This window comes from Wyeomyia smithii, chromosome 3, assembly GCF_029784165.1.
Source record: "Wyeomyia smithii strain HCP4-BCI-WySm-NY-G18 chromosome 3, ASM2978416v1, whole genome shotgun sequence".
Classification (NCBI taxonomy): domain Eukaryota; kingdom Metazoa; phylum Arthropoda; class Insecta; order Diptera; family Culicidae; genus Wyeomyia; species Wyeomyia smithii.
In genome coordinates, this window is record NC_073696.1 from 102,147,428 (window position 1) to 102,168,482 (window position 21,055).

General features: G+C 40.2%; 1 protein-coding gene across 5 annotated transcripts in view; it reads right to left on the reverse strand.

The window, feature by feature from the left end:
* LOC129727520 (protein limb expression 1 homolog) overlaps positions 1-21,055 on the reverse strand; it is a 129,579-nt gene that overhangs the window by 19,644 nt on the left and 88,880 nt on the right. Inside the window, exon 1 of one of the 5 annotated variants that reach the window (XM_055685428.1) lies at positions 4,299-4,323. The exons of 1 other annotated variant lie outside the window; for it this stretch is intronic. The gene's annotated coding sequence lies outside the window, so the exon portion shown is untranslated. Of the gene's footprint in view, positions 1-3,956; positions 4,260-4,298; positions 4,324-21,055 lie in introns of those variants that run through there. 3 more of the 5 variants (XM_055685429.1, XM_055685425.1, XM_055685426.1) reach the window with 3 other exon arrangements.

The window sequence follows — 21,055 nt, forward strand, 5'->3', positions numbered from 1 at the left end:
GAAAAAATAAACAATATTATTGAACGCTATTGGATCAATTAACATTAAAATCAAGACGAAAGAAATTGTGCTCTTTTATCAAGACAACGCTCCGGCTCATTGTGCTCGCGATACGAGCGATAAATTTACGGAATTGCGCTTCGAACCGTCTCTCTACGCTCCGTATTCGCTAGCCTGTTTCCTGTTTCCCCGATTAAAAATTATGTTCAGAGAGAGAGAGAGAGAGAGAGAGAGAGAGAGAGAGAGAGAGTCGCAACAATTGGACCTTTTTTAACCGAAAATCTCAAAGCAAATTGAGAAGAAAAACACCTTACAGAAAGCCAATAATAGTACGAGTAGACTATTTTTTGTCAATGATTTCATCACGGTGAGTTTGCTGTCGCAATTATATCGGACTTTTTCAGTTTGGAAACGTTCTATTTCGGTACCATTCCAAAATGAAATCGGATTTTTTAGACTGTGTTCCGATCGGACTCTTTGGACATTACTCAGCTCGATATTGATCCAGTTCACAATGAGCAGGGTTGCCACAAGGTCTCGAATAAAAACGGGTTACGTTGCTTTACATCTCGAAACTGAAGCTCAGCTGTGGCGTAAGCATCAAGTGTATTAATTTTCCTGTGAGCAGCAGAAACACAGCACAACGCAGAAGGAAAAAGTGTACTGAAATATATTACATTACTACACGCAAAATCGTTTAAAATCTGTTTACGTGGTATGTGGAAGGGATGTAATTAGTGATTGTTAAATTCTAAATTTATCTGACAAAATGACAACTATGGTTGTTAATAAAATTTGCTATGAACACAGTACACAATAGGTGAACACCGTACACACAAAAAACGTGGTCCGTTCAGCCCACCGAAAACCTAATGGTTCGACAATCAAAGTAACCTATAATACGTTAATGAAGGGAAACAATTTTAGCAATGGATTCAAGATTTTGTATTTTGCTGAAATGAGCAATATACAGGTCAAAAAGAAATTGTTACATCTAAATTTGAGCAGATTATTTGTGTACAGGATCATCAAACGTTTCGAGGAAACTGGCACGCTTGTCCTCAAAATTCACGGTTTATCTCACAAACATATTGCCGACAGGGTTGCCAGATCTCGATTGCTACTGGAAACGCACGCTGCCCACAACATATGTTTTTAGATAAAAAATTGAATAAGTAAAATAATTGTGGAGTAGAACAATTCCAGAATGCTTCAGTTGTGATGAATTGAGGATTAATTTTCAATAGAGGAAAGTTGCCACTGTTAATCATCGACAGGGGTGTGAAAATCAATAAAGAGTACTATCTACAACACGTATCATTTGCGGCCTTGTGCCAATAAATTATTTGCAGAAGAAAGGTTCTGCTTTCAACAGGATTCAGCGCCAGTGCATAAATTATTGGTTGTTCAGAAGTAGTGTAATGTAAATTTGACGTGTTTTATCAGCACCTCTGAATGGCCCGCATCCTCTACCGATTTGAATCCAATGGACTTCATCATTTCAGGGCACATGGTGGAAAATCTGGGTGAAGTAAAACACAAGACTTTGAACACTTTTAAGAACCGAAAATCTGAAAATCTAGGATGAAATGCCGATCTAAGTGGTGCGTGCGTCTTGTGATAGTTTTGAGAAGCGTTTGCGAGCCGTGATCAAATGCAAAGGCGATAGGTTTGAATTGAACTGATTCAACTGTAACTTTACTTTTTACCATGATAATATAAAAGAACCAGAGAAAAAATATTATAAAAATATATGTTTTTATTTCGTGGTATAAAAAAAGTGTATCACTTTCACGGAGATACCCTGTACAGTTGCAAAGCTTTGTGCTGAATATAACGTGGTGACTTCTTTGCAAAGTAACACGAAAATCTAACTTATAGACAATTATTCGTGGGATTTTTATCTATTCCAGATTTATCTGGCACAATGGCAGCCTTGACCTCACAAGCAAATCATCGTGAACCGTGAGCCGCTTTGTGGTGGTAAGTGAGCCGTACAGAGCCGCTCTTTGATAGCCAAGAATGCCAGATATACTGACAGATCTGTATTTTACCATACAGCATCATATTTCTGAACACTTTTGCTATTATGTGAATTTTCTTGTTTATCTTAAAGGTTCAACATTTTGGTATGTTTACTGTTTTTGCAACGTAGTATTAAGTTAATGAAAATGTTTGAAACATATTTTGAACAAAAAATCATTTAAAAATAAAGCATAATTCCAATATTACGTTTGTTTTAGGAAATACCCGCATAACACTGGTCGAAGAAGCGAACAAAAATTGTCCAAGGCTCAAGCTGAAAGATTATAATTTTTAAACAATCCTGTGTATTTTGGAGCCTCTAGTATAATTGCGTCATAAGGCCGCAGAGTAACTGCAATCCAGGTTCGTTGCTTGTACTTCTGCTTACGTGAAAACTGATTCAAGTCTCTAAAAATGTTACCTTTGCTTGGACACCAAAATTCACAGAAATGGTTCAAAAGTTATAATCTATCATTTTTTCCAGTTTGAGCTCTAGGTCAAAATCTGTGTTTATCAGTATTGTTGATGTCCAAAAGACACAAATCATGAAAATAAGCTGCTAAAATAACATACTCTTCTCTACATATCTGAAGAAGACAATTTTCCATGAAACTGTTGTTCAGATATTTTACTCGCTGTAAAATGGATCTTTGGGCTAAGAAGAAAGAAGCTGCAAATGCTAAGTGAAAATAGCCAATCTTTGCGATTTAAATTGTGAAAATAAAACACAAGTAGGATCAAAACTCTTTTTCATGATGCATGTACATGTATGTACACAACAACGTGAAGCAGCGTGAGGTAATGGCGGGTCTTTGTTTATATCATCAAAGTTTTTCCTTTGTGGACTTCAATGCTGCAGCCTAAGCTTGCCAGTTATTCACTAATGTTTTTCTGATATACTTTAACGAATTATGTTTAATGTTTTAATCAACGGGTCCCCTGGTAGCAGGTTTCCGTCTGGTTCTCGAGGACCGTCCTGAGACCGTGCCAGAATGTGAGGAGCGCTTTTGCGTTGAGATAAAAAAAAACGGCTCGCGTGGTTCGGTCTGTCCGTTTTCATCCCCTTGTCTTTTAATGTCGCTATAGTTGACCGTGCAGATGATGACGGGTGTGTGTGAGTATAATTTTATTTCCCCCCATGCAGATGGTCACTTTATTTTTATTGAGCAGACTGCTTTTTGCATGCCTCGCCTTGCTTGTCGCTGATTCTCTTATACTCGTCTCTCGCGATGTTGTGTTTCGCTGTTAATGTCGATGTTTTTTTTTTTATTAATTTTCAAGTATTAATATTTCTGCATAAGTGTGCACATCAAGAAAGTTTTCACTGTCTCCTCCTATCGCCGTCTGGTTCTTAGGCGTTTGCGAATCCCTGGGAGAGGGACCCCGCAGCTACGGCAGCAGTGATAGCTACAACGGCATTCGCAGAAGAGTTGAACGAGATTTACAGCATCTACAGCATAAGTTATATGCTTTTCACCCAGCGCTGCACCGTTTTGTGCCACGAAAGGGCGATCAGCTATGGGTTCGTCGCTTGGTAGTGTGTGCGTGTTGTGCGAGCTGCAAAATGTTGAGTGCTGACTGTGTTTTTTATTTTGCACATGCACAGCTGGGAAACGAGATGTGTGAGAACTGGTTGAAGGGTCTTCCCGTGGTCAGATATTGACCAGAGAAAACAATAACCCATGGTACGTTGATGAAGGGTAACTATTTTTTGCGACTTAACTAAGAAGACGAATTTTGCATTAAAACTGCATCAAAACTCTCTAAGACGGATGTGCGAACCTTAGCGCAGGATTATTTGTGCTTCTGTTTACTGTCTCCGATGAACTACTTTTAATTCATCAGAGTTGTCATCTTCAACGATACCGAAATCGAAACCGATGCAACCAATTACTTTACTTTCTAAGTTGGCAAAAATAAAAACAACACACACAATGGACGGAAATAAAACGAGAAAGAAGAAATGCAAAAAGAACTTGTTCTGGCACAGGAAAAAAGAAAGTCCACTGAAGTGATCGCTTTTTCTTCGACCTCACTAGCTACTTAGCACACATATACATGTAAGCGGGCACTGATCACGGGCGGTATCAGATTTTTTGTTGTTTAATTTGCACATAAATCAACCACTGCTAAGCTGGTCACGTACGAACTGCGATCAATGAAACACTTTTTTTAATTTTATTATTGAGTCACTGTTTTCGAGAGCTCCAGTAAGAGTCACAGAAAGTTATACAGAAAAAAAACGCTGTAGGAAAAACACGAAATAGCCTTACACGTCAATACCCCAGCGGTACATTTAAACGACTAAAGAACCCAATCGGAGAGGCTAAAACAACATGTTCCCTAAGTAAGAGGCAAAGCGGAGCCCAGAGAGTCGACAGAAAGATGGGCCTTGCTTTGGGTTCTGTTGCGGTGACCAGTTGAATGGCGGTGTTGTTTTAGGGTCCATTTAGAGCTCTCGCCGCTCTCGATTTGGGTAGATGACTAACCAGCTTCTCTCTCTCGAATGTAGGTGGTTGTTGGATCACCGAGCGGCCGTCTACAACATCCCGTCGGGCCGTTGGTAGTCGTGCCCATGGCCTATGTGCAGCTAGTTTATGTAGAGGTTTTCGATGTTTTATCTGCTTCCAAGATGCTGGATACTGGTAGAGTATTAAGATGCTGCACAGTTATTTTCTCGCCGCGATCATCTGGGATTTAAAGGAAGTAAAACTATAAGCACGGATTTTCTTCAGCTTATAATATGACTACTAGAAGCTTTTCTTTAGTTTGTTAGTGTAGCGCACTCAGTCATCTAAATTTAAACAAGTCATGCACGTTCCGTGCAGTATATTTCTTATGCTTTTGAGATTCCTGCACATTTATTCCATGAGGAAGCCACAGAAAAATACATCAAACTCAACGTCACTGTCGGTTGTGTGTGTGTATATATACATGTGTGTGCTTGTGTTTTGAAGAACTCAGTCCGCGAAACCACACTGTGAGCCACCAGTTCGGGGAGTAAAGATCTTTCTCTCCCCTCTCTGGATGGCTCGGGGATTCTCATGGTCACTTTAACTGATTTTTGCACCTTTCGGACCACCATAAGATCGCGAAAAATGCCTTTTATTGGTAGCCGTTGGCGTGCATGTTTTAAATACATTTTTTTGGTTATTGGCACAATATAATGCACTAGTTTAGTCACCGTCGATAAAGTTAGCTGCTATGGGAATATAAATATTTAGTCTAAAATCTAGAGGCTGTGTCGAAAGAGGATACTGATGCGGGCGCGAAGGGAAGCGAACGGGCGCCGGCAGTTTCTGTTATATGGAAATTTGCCTCTTTCGCATTATACCCGCAGATACGTTCGATTTTTGCACGGGTCAATGTTCTCCTTTGGCGGTGCCGGTCGATACATCGTACCTCATACTTGCTCCATATGGCTGCATAACAACCGTGGAACAATTTGCTACAACAAGGCGACAGTGCGGTTTGGTTATTCGAGAGCCTCTCGTGCCTCCCCGCTAGAGTAGGGGGCTTTTGCTGCGCCCGGTCAATGTATCTTAACACTAGTAGTACCGGTTATATATTTCCACCTGATAATGCTGGCGGTATATGCATAAATTGCAGCGACAGGATGACGGCGTGCCGTGTGGGGGGTGGTCTTGAATATTCTTTGTTATTATTATTTTTTCTTCAGATGATATAATTTGCATTCTATTAATTTTATACTCTATTTCCACAAATGCATTTATTCACATTAAGTTGTTTCACATTAATCCTTTTCACAAATTATTCAAATTTTACACAAATTATAAATTATTTAAAAAAAACACAAATTATAAATTATTTAAAAAAAACACAAACTTTAAATTATATTATTTAAAAAATTTAAAAAACCATAGGACGCCCGTTAATACGTAATACTTTTCCATGTAAACAAACTCCTTTTGACGTTTTGCATACTTTTCGCTACTTTGGCAAGAGGTACAAGACTGGTATAGTAGGGCAGTTACCATAATAGGAAGGGTAAAAAACACACACACAAGCACGGATTAACAAAAAGTGTATCACTTAGTCTCAATAGTAGTATTGCTAATAATAGAAGTAGGGCATTCAGCAGACACCCTGGTAAAACCACAATAGATCAACATTTTGGGTCGCTAGGGTGGCCAATACAGGAAAAAATGTGTTTTTGTAAATTTGTTTTTTATAGCGTATCGAACTATAATACGAAATCTATTTTATATTTCAAGTTCGGAAATCCAGTGACAAACTAAGTGACAAATAAACTTATCTTGTTATTTATTAGAAACGATATCATTGAAAACAAGCCCGGGATGGAATTATTTAAAGCGCTTCAAAAATCCAGAAAAAATTAAACGGTGGTAGCTCTAGACAAAGATATTTAGTTCTCAATTCGGTATTGGTATTCCTAATTAAAACAATGGGTTACGGAAAATAATAAAGAAAGAAAAACTAATATGGAGCAGTGAAAATATTAAAGGTATACTAGCTGACCCGGCAAACTTCGTCTCGCCCATTTTTGTGTTTAATTTAATAATTTAAAACTTTCCAAATTCATTGATTCCTTGCGATTTGTTTATAGTCTGCACGACGAATGGGCCATAGAATATGATCAAAGTCAAAAGGCAAATCGTTTGAAATGATTGTTTTTTTCGAAATGACAACATCCTCGACTTTTGGCTTCTGTACATCATCTTTATTCTGAATGTATTCATATTGGGTGGTATTCGGTCATTTTCAGCTGTTTTTCTGGCATCAATCTGATTCTGGAAATATCCATATTGGAAGGTGTTCAGTAATTTTGTTGTTTTCCAGAAACTGAAAGTAGTTATCTTTGAATTCTAAACAGTGTCCAGAGTCAATGCTTGGCTTCTATGCATCATTTCGAATACGAAAATATCCATATTAAGTAATATTCGGTCTTTTTCGGCGGTTTTTCCGAAACCGGAAGTCGCCATATTGGATGTCAGAATGGCATTTGGCGACAGTTTCTGGCCCCTGAGCGTCATTCTGGTTTAAGAAACACCCATTTTGGATGTTATTTGGTCATTTTCGGCTGTTTTCCAGAAACCAAAAGTCGCCATCTTACAATTCATAATGGTGTTTGTGGTAAATTTTTAGCTTCTGATTCCTGAGATAGTCATAGTGGAGTCATCTTTGATTTCAAAAGGGCATTTAAAGAAAATTTCTGGCCTTTGAGCGTCATTCTGGTTGAAGAAACATCCATATAGGGTGGTTTTGGTCATTTTCGGCTGTTTTCCAGGCAGCGGAAGTCGCCATCTTAGAATTCAAATCGTTGTCTGAGGCCGACCTGTGGCTTCAGTGCACTATTACGATTCCGGAAATACCCATATTAGAAACCGGAAGTTTCCATCTTAAATTTAAAAATGGCGTCTGGAGTCGAGCTTTGGCTCCTGTGCATCGACCCTATCATTGTAGGCTGTTTTCCGGAAAACCTGGTTGAAATATCTGTTAAGCTTGTATGGGAGACCTGCCTCCCCTTCCAGAGTACGGAGGAGTATCAAACCAACATAGAAATTTGTGGGAAACCCCACCCTTTCAGAAGATGGATGGGTGTCAAACTATTATGGACATATTTGTTATCCCTAATATTGCACCTGCCAAATTTGGTTCCATTTACTTGGTTAGTTCTCGGGATGTGCTGAAATTTGTGTCTAATTTGTATGGAACCCCTTCCTTCCAGAAGAGGGAGGGGTCTCGAACTATCTTAGTCACCTTTCTCGGCCCCTAAAACCCCTATATACAAAATTCCCCGCCGATCGGTTCATTAGTTTCCAAGCCTATATGGATCAGACAGACAGACAGAGCTGCATTTTTATATGTTAAGATTGTTCAACCGATCACCGTGACAGTAGTCACCAGTCGAGCGTACTTCTATTTTAATGGTAGCTTTTGAAGGATGATTATTTAATAACTGTCGAGAGTCACCTGTTGTAAATTGCTGTCATATTATTGTTGTTCATTGCGCCTTCTGCGATCTCATTTCTTAGTTGTATGGGATTTCTATTTTCGTGAATTCTACCATTTTCCTTTGAATTCTCCTGGTTTTCTCGCCGTAACAATTTGCCTTGGACAAAGATGAACACAACAAAACTAAGCCAGCTCAAATCAGACGCTCCGCTGTAAAGTTATGGGCGGTCGCAGATATGTAACTTTATTTTATATATAAGAAGATTACCTCTAAGATCGATAGTTTTTTCTATTGGGTGCGTAACTAAGTTGTCGATGTTTTTTTTTCAATAAAAATTCATCTTATTTTCAAAAAATAGTTGCCTATAAATCATTGAAAGTATTGCCCATGGCAAGCTACAACATTGTCCCATCTTCCTGGAAGAGCTCGAATAGCAGAGTAAAGTCTTGGTGCTACATTCCGATTCGGAACTCGACCTTCTTTTTTATATGCACAGACTTTGCAGCCAACTGTTAAGTGTACAGGACAATTGCGGGGCTAGCGTTACGATCCTACTGATACTAAGAGTCTCTGTCGAGCCGGGAGGAGCTCTCATGGACATTTTTCGCGCAGTGCTCGGCAAGATCGCATCAATTGGAGTCGATACCGTTCCTCAGTTATGGTTTCGTTTGGTTCAACATCTAGGACCTAGTCCCACCAAATATACAGCATAACCTTTGCAGCGTGTACATTCGACCGAACCGACAACATAGAAGCATGATCGGGCAGTGTATGGTTTTCTTTCCTTTGGATTGCTATAATAAATACATTTTACATAATCTGTCACGATGCGAAAAAGAAAACCCTTCTTTTTTTGACGCTGGACGTCCAGTGGATTAACGGGGGACCCTACTCTAGAAGGTCGAAAAATAATGAATTTAAGTAATTTTTTTTTCGGATGTTTAGAGTAAAGTGATATTTTCGGGTTTGGCTGAATTTTTTTTCAGCATGTAAAAATAGATTAACGATCTTTCCAGAGTAGGGTCCCCTCTTAAAATGATAAGGAACTCAAGTCCCCTTTTAATAAGTCTTGGAGTTTGGAAATGGCTAGGCGGGTAACTCCTATTACCGAAGCAAGCGTAAGCGTTTGGCATCTCGGGCAGAAGAGCATAATAAAATCACAACTCATCAATAACATATTGAGCTATGAGAACTTATCGTGTTATTCGAAAGATATTCACGTGTCATTCGTGGATATGAAAGTATCATAAAATTTTGTTTTGAGTTGCTTTTAAAATATCTCATTTAAAGTAAATTTTTAAGTGAAAATTGTTCGTTATTGACTTTTTATAATATATTCAGTTTGCATTTAGTGTTCAATAACTTGAGAATATCTAAATCGGTCATTTTTGTGATTTTTTAATGCAAATTATTGGTTTGTTATTGAAATATCAACCTTTGCTTTTCATATAGAGGGATTAGGGGCATTATGAGCACACGGGGCGAAATGGGCACCCCTCTTTTATGCGGAACTACGCATTTTTAATACAATGTGGTATGTGGAACTCTCCTTGTTACTACAGTATCTCTTTATGTAGAACAATAGGAAATAATATGAAAAAATCAACTTGGTTCCCGGCTGTTGGAAAAATTATTATTATTGCGCACTACAAAATAAGCTTCTACGGTCGTTTAAATGGCTCAATCAAGTATGTAGACACATCAATATGACGTATGGGTCGTACCCCAAATTTCACCATCATTGAAGTTTTGATTTTAAGCTATAATTAGTATTAAAATCTCATGTTAACTTTAACTAATTCGATAGGGGCGAAATCGTCACCATTAGGTGGGGTGAAATGAGCACACCTTGTCACATAAACTTACCTGAAATTTATCTCAGTAGACTTGTGAGTTTGTCTGTTTCCATAGTCAGTGTTTGTTTACAGTAATGGTGCGAACATATATTAGAAAATCTTTGAGACCAAATTAGTAAGAAAAAGGGACTGCAGGCAGAATTGGCCACCATAAGGCGCGACGGGACATTCACGAAATAAGCCGCCAAGTATCACGGCATCCCGCGACAAACGTTGGCCCATTAGTTGTACTTCTACACAGTTTTAAGATATGTTCTATAAGAGTGCTCATTATACCCTGTGGGTGCTCATTATGCCCCAGTGGGGTGCTCATTGTGCCCCACACATCAACTGATTGCTAGTTTTTGGTGCATGAATCTAATTTGTGTGTTTTCACAATTATACGATAAACTTTTCAATTTGTGAATAGTGTACCTTTAATTATAGTTAGTTAATTCAAGTTTTGCACTGAAGACAGCTTAAAAATTTTGTCGTTTTCCATGCTTAAATCAGCAACCAAGTTAGGGTGCTTATTATGGCCCTATTCCCCCTAGTCTTGGAGGAACAATATTTTGGTATTATTTTTTGTTATTTTACCAACTATGTAAACCACATGAGGATCACAATGAGGTGTATTTCCAATACCTGGTTGTGTTATTATGATGATATTTTCTCCTGCTCGGGATGAATCCTCATCGAGCATTTTCATCCATTCAGTGTCTCCACAGAATTTTTGTCTTCCTTCACGCGGATAGTCATCAACATTGAAACTATCGTCTCCAAAGCGAGGAAACCAATCTCGATACGTGGCACAGTAGTTTAAAACGTGATCGTCAGCCTTTTGAGTACAAAAATACCATTCAAATGCTATACACACTTAAATTTTTTTGCCGGGTCTCGGTAATTTTTGCCGAGAACGGCACCACTGAGTGCTCGGTTAGAAAAAAAATGACAGCTGTCACATTTTTTCGAAAATCTCGGTTCAACCTAACTGAAGTTTCGGCACAAAATATTAACGAGCCGAAATATCAGTAAGGTGAACCGAGATTCACGGAAAAATGTGACCGCTGTCATTATTTTTTTAACCGAGCACTCAGTGGTGCCGTTCTCGGCAATAAATTACCGAGACCCGGCAAAAATTTTTAAGTGTGTAGTATATTCGCTAAAGTTGCTGTAGATATGAGGGGCCTCTTTTGATGCAAATAAATTTTCGATTAATTCACCTAAAAGTGACGAAAAAATTATTTTCTGATTTATTTGTGAAATCGAAACGAAATCTCCAGCAAAGTTGTAAACAATCTTATGTAGAAAAACTTTGCTGATCACTTTTTAAACCACTGTACGTCGTATGATTTAGGGTAGCATTTTGATAAACTTTTTAACTCTCGATGCGCTTCAGCCACCGTTTCTTTAAATAAGTAGAGAAAAATGATACTTTCAGCAAATGACGATGATTTGGCACAAAATCAGACATTTTCACATAACTGAATGTTTATGAGATAAAATCACTAACGTGTCAAAGCGGTTAAATTACCATATGTCTCAGCATGGTTTTAGATATGCCAAAATCGACTATTAACAAACAGCTGCGCACCTAATAGTATAACTACTCAGCCGAAATAATCATGTTCAAACCAGCTCAGACATATGAGCTAAACTAAAATTTCCTCTATTCCAATTACGACACAGGAAATACCCATCTGGAACAAAATCGTCCTGGATTTCAATATGGCGTAACTCTCATATTAGATGATAGCGGTTTCTACTATTGGCATGATGATAAGCATGCAAACAATAAAAAAAACTGCGAGAGTAAGCAATAGCTACATTCGTAAACGATATCTTTTCGCAACAGGTTAACTTAGCAGAAATATTTTCCGAATTAAACTTTTATGCACTGTTTAAACGACTTCGAATCTTTTTATTTGCTCTGACTTCGAATCTTTTTATTTGCTCTGAACCATTGCCGCATGGAATATGCGAAAAATTAACCCATAAATAGCCTAATGGATTCTTATAATCAACACTGCCAAGTGATTGAATTTACAATGGGTTTAGGTCCCTGAGGCTGTGGACATATATTTTTTTCAAGTTTATGTATAGCTTAAAAAAATAATGTTACTAGTCTACATGAGGATTTTTGAAAATAAATAAATAAATATAAGGTATGACCATTTTGGGTTGTTTTTCAGACACCAGAAGTCGCTATGTTGGATTTAAACATGGTGTCAGGTTGGTAAATGGCTGGGCAGTACGTACCATCAGCACTTCGTGTACTTACAGGTATAATATAGACCGCATTGTGGTCTGTAGCGTCCTGCCCAGCAACTCCTATTCCTACCGCCTCGTTGTACCAGCCGGGATACGGGTAACCAAGCGAAGATCATGGTAACCAACTCGTGGTGGGATCTCGGTAGAACGCTGACAGGGAAGGCGAGGGAGACTGACCTCCTCTGAGGAAAGCCCAACCTTGCTGAGCGTCTGTTTCTCAGGTTAGTGGCGGCTCACAACAACGTCTGACCCGGAGCGGGTTACTGAATTAAGAAGAGTGTTGTTTCCAGTGATGGTATGAACTCATGCAAAGTTGAACTGAGTACCTAACATTTTTTCAGATTTCAATTCAACTTGATCGATTGAATTTAAGTGCATTCAATGCATGCAGTCTCTTTAAAAGGACAATGCAACAAATTATAAATGTTTAAGCAAATTACGCAAATTTTATTGTTTCTTCACTAGATACAGCTGCTTATAGGTTCATTTGAGATATATAAGTGCAAATACCAGGTAATAAACTTTATACGCTAGTGAAAAAACGTTACGGAAACGCCGTAAGAAATTAGATCTGAAGCAGCTCAAAGCAGAATTGATTTTTGTTTATTTTTTGCTGCTAGTGACAATTATCAAACTTGCACAGAAGGTTGGTCCCATGACCCGCTACGGATTCCCAATAGTCTCATATCTTATTTTTTGTGTGTTTCCGAATAAATGGACAGGGGCGTTATGCCCCAGGGGGGCGTTTTACACATGCTTATCCTAGGTGCAAGCAAGTTTTGAAACTCACTTGCAAAGTCACACTGCCTACTTTGGTTGTCTCAAACGCTATAGCCAAGATGGCAGCCTAATCACGAAACTCGGTAGGGTGACCCTAGTAAGGCAACCTAAGCAATCACACTACGAACAATCAAGAAAATATAATTCGAAACATTCGTCACGAACCTAGGCAACGTAAAACGTACAACGAGTGAAAACTCATTACCTGTAACTGCAAGTCGCTAAATTTTGTTGGCGCTGGGGGTGCTGCTTCGTGGCTCTGTAGGAGATCTGTCGCAAAGGTGAGAGGGTGTGGAGAGCCTGGGCACCAAGGTCCAGTTGTTGCTCTCTCTATCTAACGTTACATTGAAATCAGTTAGCCCTCAGGCAATCTATCCAACTACGCAGGGGCTATTCCGTGCCAGGATACAATAGTAGATTTCGGTAAGGGAACTAGGAGAAATCAACGAACTCAACTAAATCAAAACGATAAGACTCACAAAACAACGCGATAAGGGAGTGCAGCTTAACATAAGAAAATCAAGTTATGTACATTGCTAACTTAACTCTATTGGCATACGTACATTTTGCCACCCTTCACAAACTTCACATTTTTAACTTATTCATACCGGTTGGGGCCCCTTGATGTTGACTTTACTCTACTTCACACGCTGCCACCGGTGCGCTAGATCCCTTTCTGTCTTGCCTAATCAGCAAGCACTGCGACGATCGTGTAGTCTGCTCCTTCGTGTCCTTGCGGTCTCGCTATCGCACGTATGGTTGGCGGAAACGAAATGCAGTGAATTCGGCTCAATCGGTCTTGCCTTCGCCGTCCCTAGATGCTATCACTACGCTCAGAGAGTCTCGTTGCTATGGCACGACCGAAGCACCTAAGCCTGTAAATTAAAGGCCCTCTAGGAGGCCGTGTGACGTCATTAATTTGCTACAGAAACGCTGCAATTTATATGATGTACCTTTCGAAGGCCTTTGGGTGTCTTGTGTTTACTCTTTCGATACTTAAATCCAACGCAGCAGAGTCTCGCTGTGGCTTAATCTGTCGTCGGAGATCACTACCTTATGCCGTATAACTCTACACGAAAGAATTGAGGTTATGTTCTCGCCTAGGTCGTAGTTATGAGAGTTACCGTTGTTTCTTGGAATTCGCAACTCTCGTAGCAAATCTATCTCTCCAAACTATACGTATGTTACGTGCAAGTTTTGCGATAGCTCATAGGGAACTTGGTGTATTGATTGGAATGAAGTCAAACGTGCTCGCATTGCATGCGGTTATCCGAGAACAGGTTGGGTGGTCCCTTTGCGATTAAAAGGCACCAAATTAGCTTCTGTTGCATGGGCATTTGAGTTTTTTACCTTTTGTTTGCGGGCTATTGGTGTAACCTGCCAAATCGTGATATGCGATGCGACAAACCTTCTATTTCGAGCACTTCAGATCGGCTTCTTAAGGACGACCATAAACCACCTTCACTCTATGACTGTACCGTGCAATTCTCTGAGCCAAGCTTTGTTCCCGAGGATTATCGTTGCAGAGCGAGAGCGGGCAAGCGGGATTAATGTTGTGTTTAGAGACTTCTAGCGAGAGACTGGTCATTATACTCGCTTCGATTTGGTAGCGATGTGAGTGCATGCAATTCGTAGAGTTTGCACTCGAAGAAAATTTACGGTATTTTTTTCGGCAAAATCTCGAAGTTGTAACACAGTTCTATCCGAGCGATGGAGTAACCAACGAGGTGGGAACGGGTTTTTATGTATTAGGCAGAACGCAGGATCGCGTGATCATCGAGAGAATGTGTTTGTTGAGGATTAAATGTCGTTTCTTCAACTACAGCATTATCAACAGTTCACGCGTAGTCTGAGGCAGCATACGACAGCTGGACATACGACGATCAAGGTCGTCATCGGAAATCTGAACGCCCAGGTGGGTAGGGAAGTGATGTATAGACCGGTAATAGGGCCTCACAGTCTACAAACCGACACGAACGACAACGGCCATCGATGCATACTATTCGCAGCGGGTCTCCTAAGAAAGGCAGAAAATCGAAAGGCAGAATCACGAAAGGCAGAAACACGAAAAGCAGAATTACGAAAGGCAGACTATTTCATAAGGCGAAATAACGAATGGCAGAATCATAAAGAGCACGAATGGCAGAATCAAAAGATGGTCTATTTTCTTTTAAACAACACACACTCGCGGCCTTTGGCCGACTCTATTGTCCAAGTGTATGCTGTCCTTACTCGCTACCGCTCGTTCGGACTTAACTAAGGGAAAGAAAACCTGTTTGAATAATCCTAGAAAACCAATAGATCAGTTGTTTGTATGCGAGAGGCCGCCGCTTCCGACGGCGGGTCGGCGGCCGGCTCGGTTCCTTGCCCTCGATTATGCGTCTTCGCCGCATGAATTGTTTTATGTTAATTATAACCAACAAGCCGTTGAGACTAGTGTAAGTTGCCTAACATCGAAAGATTACTCTCCGCGATGCCATGAGAGTTCGAGGACCTGAGCCAAACCAGTTTGCGCGTTTCGGATTTAATAATTAGGCTTGAATTGCACCTCCCATCGAAACTGATAATTGCTGTGTGACCAGTTATTATGTCTTGTTACTAAATAATATCAAATAATAAATGTAGAGTAGCAGCTTTGGTACCGTGACCAAGATTCGCACCAATTTGCCATCACGCACTTGGCTATCGTGAGTCAGGTTCTGCTATCAGTGATTCTGCCTTTCGTGCCCTTCGAAATTCTGCCTTTTGAAATATTCTGCCTTGTGTGTACGGTCATAGAGTTCTGCCTTTCATGATTCTGCCTTTCGTGCTTCTGCCTTTCGTGATTCTGCCTTCTGTGGCGAACCCTTCGCAGCTTCCCGAAGCCTGGGGATTAGAAGCACTCTTTTTCCACACAACTACGATATTTCACAGATGACAAAGCCTTCTCGGCCAAACATCCGCCAGTTGCTCAACGCGCAAGCTGCCGAAAATTACGCGCGCATACTTGACGTCACTACCTTCCACGTAGAAGCTGTAACTCCCGACGATGAATGGGGGAAGCTACGCTCAGCCATCGGAGAGGCCACAACTAGTTGAGGTAACGTCGAGTCAACAAAATGACTGGTTCGACGGGATGTGCCAGCTAGTGATGGACGGGAATAAACTAAATTGGAAAAGGTATCTAAGCATCGCTACAAGACAGAACACGGTCAAATATCGACGAGCTCGAAACGAGTTGACCATGATTCTGAAGAAAAATAAACGTCAGCAGGAGGACAGAGATCGTGAAGAGCTGGAGCACTTGTTACGGGCTAATGATAAGCGTAAGTTTTATGAAAAGGAAAACCAATCCCGTAAGAGCTACACACCGAGTCCAGATATGTGTAGGATCGAGGTGGGGGACTTGGTCACAAGCGAGCGCGAGATTTTCGATAAGTGGAAGCAGTTTTTCGATGAGCAACTCAATAGCCGGAAGGAGGTGGAAGGGAAGTTGATCTTGGAAACGATAATGGTGTCCTAGTTTCCGATATCCTGGAGATCAAACTCTCACTAAATCACTAAAGAACAATCGAGTCGCAGGTAAGGACAGACTACCGGTAGAGCTCTATAAACACGGCAACGAGACACTAGCAACGGCACTGTGTAACTTTCAGGATTTTTGAGGATGAGTGACTACCGGAGGAATGGATGGAAGAAAGTGTATGTATAACGTTGATCAACGCCGCAGGCAAAATCTTCTCCCAGATTCTGCAAAAAGATTCGTAGGGCAGTACTAAGCGGGTTTCACGCAAGCAAGCGCTACTTCGGATCAAAACTTCACTCTCCGTTAGATCCTTCAGAAATGCCGGGAATAGAACGTATCCTCACATCTTCTTTGTCTTCGTGAACTTCAAGTTAACGTAAGATGCAGTCAATAGAGACCAGCTATGGTAAATAATGCATGACTACAGTTCTACTGATAAACCGACACGAGCTTCGTAGCCTCAAGGTTACAGAGTCCGCTTTGACAAGCGAATGGTGATAGGTTCGAATCTTAGTAGAAGCAAACCATTCGTTCGCAAAAAGGACTTTAAGTATGGGTTTATTCTCAGGCTCTTCCACACAAAATCTTCTCTCCAGGTTTAATAACCTCTCGCCTAAAGCTTCGATAATATCATAGACTATAGCACGTCTACGCTGTAAGAGTGATAGCTTGCAGGAGGATATGATAGAATTGATAAGGAAGAAAGTTGGTTACTAAATCTGAATGAGAGGACAAAAAAGTACTATAACTTCCCTCCAGACTTAATAACCACTGGTCTAAAGCTTCGATAATATCATAGACTATAGCACGTTATGTGCTTTTAGAGTGAGAGCCTGCAGAAGGATATGATAAGGTCGATAAGGAAGGAAGTAGGTTACTAAGTCTGGAGGAGAAGACAAAAAAGTACTATAACACGAAGCAGGTTACTTCTCAATAAGTAGCACTGCAAAATGGTAAAAATAAAACAGAAATGTGCAAACAGCAAAAACGTCCGGATAATGCCACAATAGATCAAGCAACTACTAGTCGCAGTGGGGTCCACAAAAAAAACTGACACGATTTATTAAAGCTACCATGAATCGAGTGATGTGTAACGTGTGCGTATCGGGGACACTCTCGAATCCCACCGAAGCGCGCAGAGGATTGAGACAAGAATAAAGACTATCCTACACGTTGTTCAACATTACTCTTGAGGATGTAGGAATCCGACGAGCGAGAATCGAAACGAAAGGCCAGATTTTCAGTAGAGGTAGTCAACTCATAGGCTTCGCAGATGACCTCTACGTTATGACGAGAAACTTTGTGACGGCGGAGGCCATCTATGTCAGACTAAAAATGAAAGCAGCAGAAATTAATACGCCGAAAACCAAATATATGAAAGGGAGAGGCTCGAGAGAAACCAACATTCGCCAGTGATCATATAAACTCGAAGTGGTAGAGGCTACCGGACTACCGTATATTTGGGATCCCTGGTAATTGCCGACAATAACACGAGTGAGAAGGTCCAACGACGTATTTAAGCTGGACATCGAACCTACTTCGGCCTTTACAGGACGCTTTGATACAGGAGCACACGGAAACTCACTAAACTGATGATATACAAAATCTTAATTAGACCAATAGTTCTCTATGGACTTGAGACCATTACGCTGCTCACGGAGGACATACGCGCACTGGCCGCAGGATCGAGTAGAATGGAGGAAAATTTTTGCTACGGCACGAGTCACTACGGCTCTAGGCTGCTGGAGTAAGTAAGTCAAGAACCCTACCGGCACGAAAAACAGAGGGGACAACTTGCCCTGTGGCATGACCAGGTTGAAGTGGATCTGTGATTGTCGAGACGCCTAGGAAATTGACAACGAGTAGCCCAGGACCAAGAAGAAAATTTTGGAGAAAAGTTTTTGATGTGACACGAGCCACCACGGCTCTAGGCTGCTGAAGTGAATCTGGGGTTATTTTACTCAGGAACGGAGGGAATAATATCAGTAGGATCACGGCGTTTCAGATATAGAAAGGAAAAAAAAACTTTTTCAGAGTTGAAGTAAAATCGAAAATAGTCGCTCTACATCGACTTGCGAATTTGAGTGCGAGGCCGTACCTTTAAATTCTGTGATGCATAGTAGCTTGCTTCTAGCTTCTTATAAACGATTGCATTACACAGTGCAACAATTTTTTTTGCCTTGGCTCCTATGTATACTTTTTTGATGCAGTTTGATGCAAAACTAAATTTCCCCGAGTATGGACCCATTTCACCTTAAGGGGCTACAGTGGCGCCATTTTGAATTTTTGATAAATCGGAAATTTGCAATGTTTTTACGGCGTCATTTTGTTTTAAAGCTAAATATCGAGATTCTAAGAGTTTGTGCCCATATTAGCATCTTCTTACCCATCTTTAAGAACTGATCTTAAATCGGACAAAAACTGAGCACAAAATAATGACTCTACGAAAACGGTTTTGGCATGGATTTAGTATATGTATTTCACAAAGCAAAATAATATCGAGTATGTAGAGCAATGATGGCAATGCGCTCATATCAAAGAGTGGTATTGAAATTATGTCTCATATTGAGTAAAAAGCCTCAGAAATCGATTATTACATAATACAATGTATAATCTAAATAGTAAGGTACCAGAACTTCAAAGCGCACGATTCACTCACAAAGTATTGTATTTTTCTTGTCTGAATATTTACAGTTCAACAGCGTTAGAGCTCGACATTCTTTTTTATCGAAACATTCTGCTTGACTTGCATCGAGTACCTTGCGGACCAGATCGTCAACTTTTCGTCACTTCTTGCACATAGCTATTCAGAAGCTTGCTGCGGAGCGTGTGTTGAGCAGCAGTGATGCCGCGGTCTGGTACCAGACGCGACGTAATTTAGCAATATATACCTAACCTCGCCCCTCGAGATGCCTTCTGGCCTTTGTTCTTCGGGTTATGCATTGCTCCAATGTTGCATTATATCCGTCGACGTTTTCGATCACCTGTCCAGTCCATCCATCCATCCACCCAGCCAACAATCCGCCCGTACGATTTGCGGGTCATTGTTGATCATTCTGGAAATTGCCCAAAATGAAAAGGAGACGGTGCAATTATTATGATCATTTCAGGTTATATTTTTACATGCGCAGTTACCCCGCTACCACCCACAGGTTGAACGTAAGAAAACTGTTCTTTCACCTCCCATAGCTTTGGAACCGTGTGCTTGATGAGAAAAGAAGCTGGAATATTATTTTATAAAATTAATACGGCGGGAAAATGTATAAAAATCGGTTGATACCGATACTCATATATGATAATGATAACATGTATAGTCGATACGAGAGATAATAAACTGGTGAACAGTGCCAGCAACTGCAGTAAGGACTGGAATTAAATGCACTCTCCTTTTGCTACTGCACCAGTGCGACAGGACATCCTGCAGCTAGTTGCTGTTGTTGCTATCGCGCACCAGACTTTCGAGCTGCGTGCAGTGCGTTTGCTGCAAATGTTTCGCATGGTTACTGCAAGTAGGGAGGGGTAACACAATCTTGCACGACGTAACGTGAATCGCGAGCGCCACGAAGAGTTCACTCAATCGGCGGGAGGAAGTTTTACTGGTCTATATCGTGGCGAGGCAAAGGTTCACACTAGTAGTGGCTAGCAGATTGCTTTGAAATCGCATTTCAGTCTGTCTAAAGTTTGCAGAATTGAACTGGGTACTGTGCCTATTGGCTATTCAAAGGCATATTGGCTTCAAACGTCAGCTTATTTTCAACAGCCTTTGAAATTTTTGAATTTTTGAGAAGAGATTTCTGAAATTTTCAATAACACTTAGAAAACATGTGGATATAGCAGCATTTCAAATTAAAAAATGGGTTTGGATGAAAACCTCGTTTCTGATTTATTTTAAAATGTGAACTACAGGGACTTTTCTGTTGTTCGTTAGAAATATAAAAATATATGAAATATGAAAATATTGTAAATATTGAAAAATTATTTTGAAATACATATTATTCGCTTTATTTTAAAAGACTACTATCTGGAGCAGAATACAATTTCAATACTAATTTTACAATTTTTCTAATTTTTTTTTAAATAATTAATCGGAATTTATCCCTGGGTACAATATTCTAATCCTTGAAGAATTAAATCCTCTCATCGATTGTCGGTAGTCCTTTGTTTAATTTTTTCACATAACGGTCGGTGGCAAGTTGTTGTTATTGCCTGACAATAGAGCCTTAGAGTTGTCTGCACGCATCGAAGCTTAATGCTGTTCGAGAGCGCGCTAAAACAGGAAAATATACACTTTTACCAACCGTGGGCAGTCACGTGTTTCTCGGGCGAATTCCCCCATACGAATGCCCCCGTGATACTCAATCAAAACAAAACACGGGGAAATAAACAACATAACAAAATCGCGAAGAACCAGACTTGACCCGGAGGGAACGGTCATTATATATCATTCATTTCATTGACTGACGATTCGATACTTACAAATAATAAATATGAAATGCACAGCGTTCCACGGTTCATAAGATAACCGATATATGTCATTATTCATCCGGTTGGTATGAAAGTCTGTATTGGATTGTGTTTTCCAGTAAACAATTTCGAGGTCAGAACCGTTCCAAAAATAAAAAAAAAAATCCTCATCTAGGAACCGATCTTCACTTGATGAAATTTTTTGAACCCGAACTTGAAACCCTTCCAACGATGTAT